The following is an 8,306-nucleotide window of genomic DNA, read 5'->3' as shown; positions in this document are numbered from 1 at the left end:
AATATTAAAGGAAGCTCTCCAGTCAGAAAGAATATGATTAAGGTCAAAACTTGGATCTTCACAAAGAAATGAAGTGAGTTAGAAATTAAATAAATAAAGCTTCAATATAATTTTTTATTTTCTCTTTTTGTTTTTAATTGCTCCCCAAAATAATATTTTATTATTTGCAATGTATTTGGGTGTTTATAGCATATTAAAAGTGAAATATATGATAAGAATGACACAAGATACAGGAAGGAGGATTCAGCAATATACCATTCTAAGGTTCTTTCACTGCACATGAAATGGTGTAATTTTATTTGAAAATAAACTCCTATAACTTAATATTGTCTATTGCTTAGGGTAACCACTAAGAAAGTTTTCAAAAGAGATATAAATAATATGTCACATGCAGAGATAAAATGCCGTCATAAAATACACTCAAATCAGAGAGGGCAGAATAAAAGGAAACAAAAAACAAAGAAAAATATAACAAATAGAAAACAGCTAGCAAGAGGGTAGATTTTAATCCAAATATATCAATAGTAAGCATCTTTTGCACCATTTTTGAATTTTTTATTGAGGTTACATTGATTTATCACATTACATAAATTTCGAGTTTACATCATTATATTTTGACTTCCATTTAGACTACATTGTGCTCACCACAAAAAATCTAGTTGCCATCTGTCACAATACTCATGTGCCCGTTTACCTCTTTCACAGAAAATCTCTATGATCTTGGGTTTGGCAATGAGCTTTTACATATAACATCAAAAGCACATTCTATGAAAGAAAATTTAGTAAGTTATACTTTATCAAAATTAAAAACACTTGCTCTGCAAAAGACACTATTAAAAGAATGAAAATACAAGTCACAAACTGGGAGAAAATATTTGCAAATCACATCTGATAAAAGACTTCTATACAACAACTATTTTAAATTGCTAATTTTTAAAATGGGGGGAAAGATCTAAACAGATGATTCAAAAAGAAGATATACGACATATATATATATATATATGCCCCTGGGGATAAGGGAGGGTTTCCAGTAGAGAACGTGGGTTCTGGAGGTTCAGGAGGATGATAGGGAAGGAGCATATGTGTTGAAATGAAGGTGGCGTATGAGTGATGATAAGAATCCAGCCTAGGTCTTCTGGAACTGCATAAAAGCCCATTTCTCAGTCTTCCTGCTGTTTTTTCTCCCCACGAGGGCTGAGTTCATTGTTCCTTCCCTCCTTTCTTCTTTCCTTCTAAAGATGGACAAGGAGACCAGATCCCAAATTATCCTCTCCAAAAAAAAAAAAAATCAAAAGATAGCTGAGAACTCAATGAGAAGGCCAGACTGGGAGGGAGGGAAAGAAAATCAGTCAGTGTGAAATTTCCTGATGTGGATGACATGGAGGGAGGGGATATGGATGTTTAGAAGGATCAAAGCTGGTAGAGGTGAACAAAAGCAAGGATTGGATGGAAGGATGTATGATTGAATGATGAAAAGAAGGATGCATGGATGGGAGGATGGATGGATGAACAGCTGGATGGGTGGACAAATGAAGAGAAGAGTCATCAGGTATGGATGGACCAATGGATAAATGAATGGGAGGATGGCAAATGGATGAAAGGTTGAAGGTATTGTTGAATAGAAGGATGAATAAATAAATGTATTGATAGTTGGATGAGAGGATGTAACGATGGAAGAAAGAGTAGACGTATGGTTAAATGGGTGGACGGTAAGCTGGAGGGATGGGTGGATGAAGGTACAATGAATGTATCAGAGGAAAAAGGAAAAAATAATGGATGCTATAGGAAGGGTGCACAGCTAGTGTTTCAGATAATTTCCTGGTTGGATATAAATGGATGGAAGAATTCCTGGGTGACAGCAGAAAAAGAGAAGGTTGAATGAACCAGCCTGGTGGGGTAAGGCTTTTTGAAATTGGTGCACAGGCAGTTGGGGACGAATGGATGGATCTTAGAGTGACATGTCTCTGTGAGGCTGGAGGTGTATAGTTCCTATAGATTGTGGGTTGGGGGGGTGTTCAGTTAGGAAGTCATAAGTAAGGTTGTTGTATCTGTTAGTATGAGAGACTCAAAAATAATATTGACTTAAGCAAGATAACAGTTTATATCTGATGTGCCAGTCTGGGTGTAAGCAATCAGAGGCTGACATGGCAGCTCCAATGCTAAAAGCCCAAGTTTCTTCTGTCTTTAGCACCACAGTTTCCCAGAGCATTGCCTTGATCCTCACAGTTGAAGATGGCTTACAGCTACATATGCTGGGTCTGCATTCCAACCAGCAGGACAATGGGGCACAGGCGTGTAAGGCAGAACCTGGAAGTGACAGAGGTCACTTCCCCTCAAATCTCATTTGCTCACAGTCTCAGTGTCATGCCTAGCTACAAGGAAAACGTAGTCTTTATTTTGGATGGTCTTGAGCTCAGTTCAGATTTAGGGGTTCTATTACCAAAGAAAGAAGGGGTAAATGAATGTAGGGGAAAAACTAACAGTATCTGCTATAGGGATTGGCTCACGGCTGATAGAGAAACAAAAGGAAAACAACCCGCAAAGAGCAGGGTTGATATCCAGTGGATGCACTCACTGTTGTGAAAGTTTGGAATAGGGAGTGGGGTCCCAGACAGGTTCTCAGACACAGCAGAGATGAATACCTTTGGGACGCTTTTGTTCACATGCTTCCAGATGATAAAGAACACCAGGATGGACACATGATAAACAGGAAGAGGGTGAAGACCTCTCAGATCTGCATGGCACCACGAAGAATGAACTGCCCTTGGTCAGGGGCCCTGGTTACAAAGATCCTGGGATTAAACTTATTCAATAACGTGAATACTTGCAGATTAAATTTCCTGGGAGTTGGGTCCCACATGGGAACTTGCTATGCTGTGGAATTTATATGACTTCTAGTCTCCCTCTGAGCTCACCATTGAGTGCAAGCTCGAGAGGCCATTCTCTTGTCTTTATTCCTTGAGCCCCGTCTTCACTCATGTCCTGCCCTCCAATTTTGTCCTTTGAGAGCACGTCCAAGGTCATTGAATGCTCTAGGGTCAGGGGAACCAGGTTCAAGTCCTTCCTCTGCTACTTCCTTGATGCATAGTGATCTTGAACAAGACATCTCCTTTCTTTGATCTCAGTTTCCATTTCTGTAAAATGAGAATACCAACACAATACCTCCTTTTCCAGGTTGTTGTATGGATTAAATATATCGAAAACCATCGGCATGGTGCCATTACCATTAGTTATTCAACAGCCTACTCTCTAATCCAGGCTCCTCAGGACTTTGAAATCTGTTCTCAGGGAGGATTTTCTGTAAATGAAGCATATGGCTACAGAAGTGAGGCTGAGCACAGACTGAGGCTGATGGCAGGTACTGGGCAGACGACAGCATGAACTGTCAACTAGGTGCTGGTCTAGCAGGGGAGGGAGGAAGAAGAAGGGAAGACTGCCCATTCCTGAACCTCTTCTGTGTGCTAGCACTGTGCTAAGATCTTTATGTTCATGCTTTCATCAGATCTTCTTGTCTCTGTGCATCATTCTCATTTCGCACACAAACAGACTGAGACTTGCCAGAAGTCACCAGGCTCTCAAGGGGCAGAGACAGAATTAATACATCAGTTTGCACCTCCAGGAACTACCTCCCTCCCACCAGTGACCTGCTCAGGGCTCCTTGCCTTGGGCTGTGGTGTGGAAGAAGATTCGGGGATAGGACTGGCCGGTACATATCAGAGAGGGGGTAAGAAGTAGGGAGACTTATGAGTGAGGTAAGGAGATTTCTAGTCCTGAAGTGTAGATGTTGGGAGGATAACTGCTCAATATTTTTCTTTGGTGGTTGGGGCTGTGACCTACAGAATTTTCAGGAGCACTATTGTAACCAATAATCTCCAGAAAGAGGGTGGATAGTAAAGCAATTCCTCTCTTGTTGAAGCCCCAAACTAGTGGGCTAGGGAGGAGGCCAGACATCCCTCCTTCTGGCCTCTGGGATCTCAATTTTGACCTTCAGAAATTGGACGTCCTAGGCCTCAGCCAGCTGACTTGGGTGGTTCCTCAAGTTTCTACTAATATCTTGATTCTTTTGCTTTAGCACTTTTTCTAGGGGTTGGGGGAGAGCCATCGTGCCTGCCTGTCTCCTCTGAGAAGCTCTCCCTGACTGCAGCCTCTGTGGCCTCATGTAGGCTCCCTGTTTAGACTATCCTGACTGTCTCCAGGTGAGGGAGGCAGTTATCTGATCTCTCCACCCAAACCAGGAAGAAGGGAGCTGGGAGACACCTGTGAGGCCAGGTTGACAGATTGAGGAAACAAAGAAGGCTAAGAAAGGTGAGAAGGAAGAAAAGGTTCCTTCCTGGCCTTCTCCTCACCCCTCAACCCCCTGTATTCCTAATAAACAATTACATAATCAGGTCCATCTTCCTCTCTTCCCTAGGCAGTAAGTCAGAAGGGGCGGTATCTGGGCAAAGAGCATGTGTAAACAAGAAGAGAGCAAGAGAAAGTGATTTCTGGGTGACAGAGAGCAAGAGAAAGAAAGAGTGGGAGTGAGCAGAGAGACGATGAAAGAGCCAAGGAGAGAGAGAAAGAGAAAGAGACAAAGTGTCAGAGAGAGACAGAGAGAGAGAAGCAGGGAGAGGAAGGGAGGGAGGGGATGATTGGCTTGGGCCCAGGGAAACAAGGAGGAGGAATCAGAGAAGGACACAGGCACAGATAGAGGGAGAAATGGAGAGAGATACATACAGGGAAAGGAAGAGAGAGACCAACTAGAGAGAGACATTCACTCAGATGTGTAGACAGAGATAATAACTGAGAGAGATCCAGGGACATGGGGTGATCTAGAGAAGCAAGAAGCAGAGATTCAGAGGAAAGAGCCATTGCACTACTGAGAGACTGAGATAGAAGTTCAGAGAAAGGGACAGAGAGACACAAAGGAAAGTAGAAACAGTCCAATGAAGGAGAGGTAGAAGTGCCTGAGGCAGAACAGGGCTGCATCAAGGAGGAGAGACATGAGCCTGTCAAAGGGGTAGGTGACCTGGCCAAGACCTGCCAGCATGGACAGGGAAGCCTCATGAGCAGCCAGCACAGTTGTGTTTCCAGTACACCTTCTGTGTCAGGTCCTGACAGACCTGATTTCTTTTAATCCCAACAAGTCTCACTGGTGATGATTACAGCCGATACCTCTAGAGCACTATGTCCCAGGCACATTTAAGTACTTTGCACACATCTCACCTAATCTCCACAACAGCCCTGCACAGTGAGGGCAGCCATTATCTCCATTTTACAGAGCAAAGGGGTTAAATAACTGTCCAGATCACCAGCTCATAGCTAGTATTCAACGCCCAGCTATTTGAATCCAATCTGTCATTTTAACTCCTCAACTCCCAAAAGTGAGAACTGGGGACTCTGGGGATGTGGCCCCCAAATTCGGAAAAGTGAGAGATCTTAGGTTGGTGTCCAAAGTTTGACAGAAGGAGCCTATGAACACCCTGAAATGATCATGCAACATGGAGCTCCCTCGTGCCCACCTGGAGAAGCTGTGTGTTCAAGCATTTTGGATCCCTAGAAGGTATAGCTCTTATTTATTCCACACGTGGTTGTCATGAACCCTACTATGTGTCAGGCACTGTTCTGGAGGATAGCAAGGGGGTCCAGGAGGACCAGAACAAACAATCACAGCAACGGTGAATAGTCAGCATGAATTCCTGCCTCACAGAGCTGACATTTGCGTAGGAGGGGACATGGTCAGAGCCTTTGCCTGATGCTCCTGGAGTTTGTCCAGCTTGCTTTGGCCTCAAGGCCTTTGCCCTTGCTGTCCTCTTCCCAGGCAGTGAGCCAGAAGGGGTGGTATCTGGGCAAAGAGTATGTGTAAATAAGAAGAGAGCAAGAGAAAGTGATTTCTGGGTGACAGAGAGCAAGAGAAAGAAAGAGTGGGAGTGAGCAGAGAGACGATGAAAGAGCCAGGGAGAGAGATAGAGAAAGAGACAAAGTGTCAGAGAGAGACAGAGAGAGAGAAGCAGGGAGAGGAAGGGTGGGAGGGGATGATTGACTGGGACCCAGTGAAACAAGGAGGAGGAACCAGAGAAGGTAGCCATCCTTCTTCTCACACCTTCTCATGGCTGACTCTCAAAAGTCACCTCCTTAAAGAAGCCCTCGCTGACCACCCAACCTAAAGCAGCCCCCACCAGTTAGTTAGTATCCATCATATTTCCTTGTTTAATTTTCTTCATGGCATTTATCACTACCTGAGGTCATATTTATTCCACATGCTGCTGGCTTTTAGTCTGTCTCGCCTGCTGGAAATTACAAACTCCACGAGGGGAGGCACTTTGGTTTTCCTGTTCTTGGCTGCAGCCCCTGTGCCTACATTAATATGGAGCATGTGCTCACTCATCCTCTGTCCATCAGCAACAACAACTGACTCATGCATCATGCTCCCCATGGACCACTAGGCACTCCATGCTCCTTACAGGTTTTAACTCAGTTAATCTTCCAGCCACTCTTGGAGGAAGGAATTTTAGATGGGGAAAGTGAGACAGAGGTTAAGAAACTTACTCAGACTCACAGAGTTGCATGATTCAAGCTCAGGCACTGTGGCTCCTGAGCCCTGCTCCTCAAGACTCCACCCTGCTGGTCACCTGAGCCCATGCATTCCTGTCTTCCCACCCCAGGCCTGGTGCGATGGGGCCATGCTCAGCTTCCCCCATTTCCCACCTGGCCTGACTTCTCATTTCACAACCTCAGTCCCAGCTCCTGCTCTTGAAACTGTTTCCTTTTGAAACAGAACAAACACCAACCTTGGCGAGGCTGGCCCCTTTCCCAACCACACAGAGATCTGGCCCTGACAGGAGAGCTGATTCACGGGGTGGCAGGGTGGCTGGGCGGGGACAGCTCTGGCCGGATGACCTTCAAAGCCAGCCTGGCCAACCTGTGGGGAGCTGCAGCTCCAGTCTAGAGCTGGTAGCCTCGTGCGCCCCCTGCGGGAGAAGTGCTGCAACTGCAGGGCCGGTTGGGAGGGGAGATGCCACAGGAATTTATAGCGTGCCCCTGGACCTTGCAGCCCGGCCTTTCTGCCTCTCTGTCTGGCTTACATGATTTTCCCCGTAGGAGCCAACATCCTAGCTGTTCTGTAATGTTCTAGAAGGCCTATGCTCAACCTCAGGGCGCCTACTGTCAGGTTCTTTCTCTTCTTTGGTTCCTTCAACTTCTCTCTCTCTCTCTCTCCCTCCCGCACTGTCTCTGTCTCTCTTCTTTGGGGGTAAAAATGCTTCAGTGGGCCCTTCGGTTGTGTAAAAGAAAAGCCGAGGACTTATTTAGGATCCAAAACATTTAAACCAATGAGGAGGAAACACACTGTATGATAATATTTACCCCCCTAGATGTAGGGGGGTGGTTCCTGTGACCCATTGCAGTGGAGCAGATGCACTGCCCCCACCCTGGTGGGAGCGTCCTCAGCCTCCTTCAGAATCTACCTCAGTTCAAGTGGTTGGTAAACTGTTGACTGTGTAAAAAGAGATTTTCAAAAAAAGGGAGAAAAATGGAAAACTGGAAAAATGAAATCGTGTATCAAATGAGTGAGCATGTCAATGTTATTCTTTTGCAGTTCCTTTTTGTGAGTCCACAACTGAATCTCACTGACGTTGATATTCACTGTGCCAACTTAAAAAAGCATTTTGCCTGTTATTTTAGCTCAAAATGAGTTTATTTGGGAATAGCCAAAAGAATTGGAACTGCAGATGGGCAAGCTGTGGTGAACCATAGGTAAACCCAGAAAACAAATAAGGGGAGCTGCCTTTATAGAGAAAAAGGGGGAATAGGGAGGGGCTGTTACAAGGCAAGTCCTTTGGGGCAAAGTAACAGTTGGTGGTGGCAACAGCTTCTCATTGGCTGAGCTGCAGCATTTCTCATTGGCTGGGTCGTCACCAGGTAGGGAGAGAAATCTTCCTTCGTAGTAAAGTAGTTTTACATCCTGTCCAAGATGCAGGCCTCCATCTCTTCCTGTTGGTGTAATGGGCAATGTGTGATAGGGCGTGAGAGCTCCCCCTACAGGCCTTCCCCATCCAATTTAGTTGAGGTTTCTTTTATTAATTTGCACAATTGTGTGTGCTTTTATTTCATTCCCAACTTCATTTTCTTTTAGTTTAGAGCTAATGCCAACTGTGTGTCTAGTGTCGAGTGCAGTAAAATAGAATCAACAAATCACACATATTTTTCATCCTTTTCTAGTATTTTGTTTCTGTAGCAGCAGTATATGCCAGTTCTTCCTGTGTATACACCACAGCTTAACTTCTCCGTCTGCCCACTCGGTCTTCTCCCTTCCACAGGTGTTGCTT

The 8,306-nt window shown here is 44.9% G+C and overlaps 1 long non-coding RNA gene across 2 annotated transcripts; it reads right to left on the bottom strand.

The window, feature by feature from the left end:
- Positions 1–533: 533 nt before the first annotated feature.
- LOC139085462 (uncharacterized) lies at positions 534–6,740 on the bottom strand. Of its 2 annotated transcripts, none has more exons than XR_011543769.1 (4): positions 6,529–6,740; positions 2,916–3,134; positions 2,643–2,777; positions 534–1,232 (listed from the first exon to the last, which is right to left on the bottom strand). It is a non-coding gene; the product is annotated as an uncharacterized lncRNA (long non-coding RNA). The 2 variants fall into 2 exon arrangements; XR_011543768.1 differs by having other exon boundaries at positions 534–1,270; positions 6,529–6,721.
- Positions 6,741–8,306: the final 1,566 nt, after the last annotated feature.

Source organism: Equus przewalskii, chromosome 9 (assembly GCF_037783145.1).
Source record: "Equus przewalskii isolate Varuska chromosome 9, EquPr2, whole genome shotgun sequence".
Lineage (NCBI taxonomy): Eukaryota > Metazoa > Chordata > Mammalia > Perissodactyla > Equidae > Equus > Equus przewalskii.
Note: the sequence above shows the minus strand (reverse complement) of the source record. Positions and strands in the feature narration are given on the sequence as shown.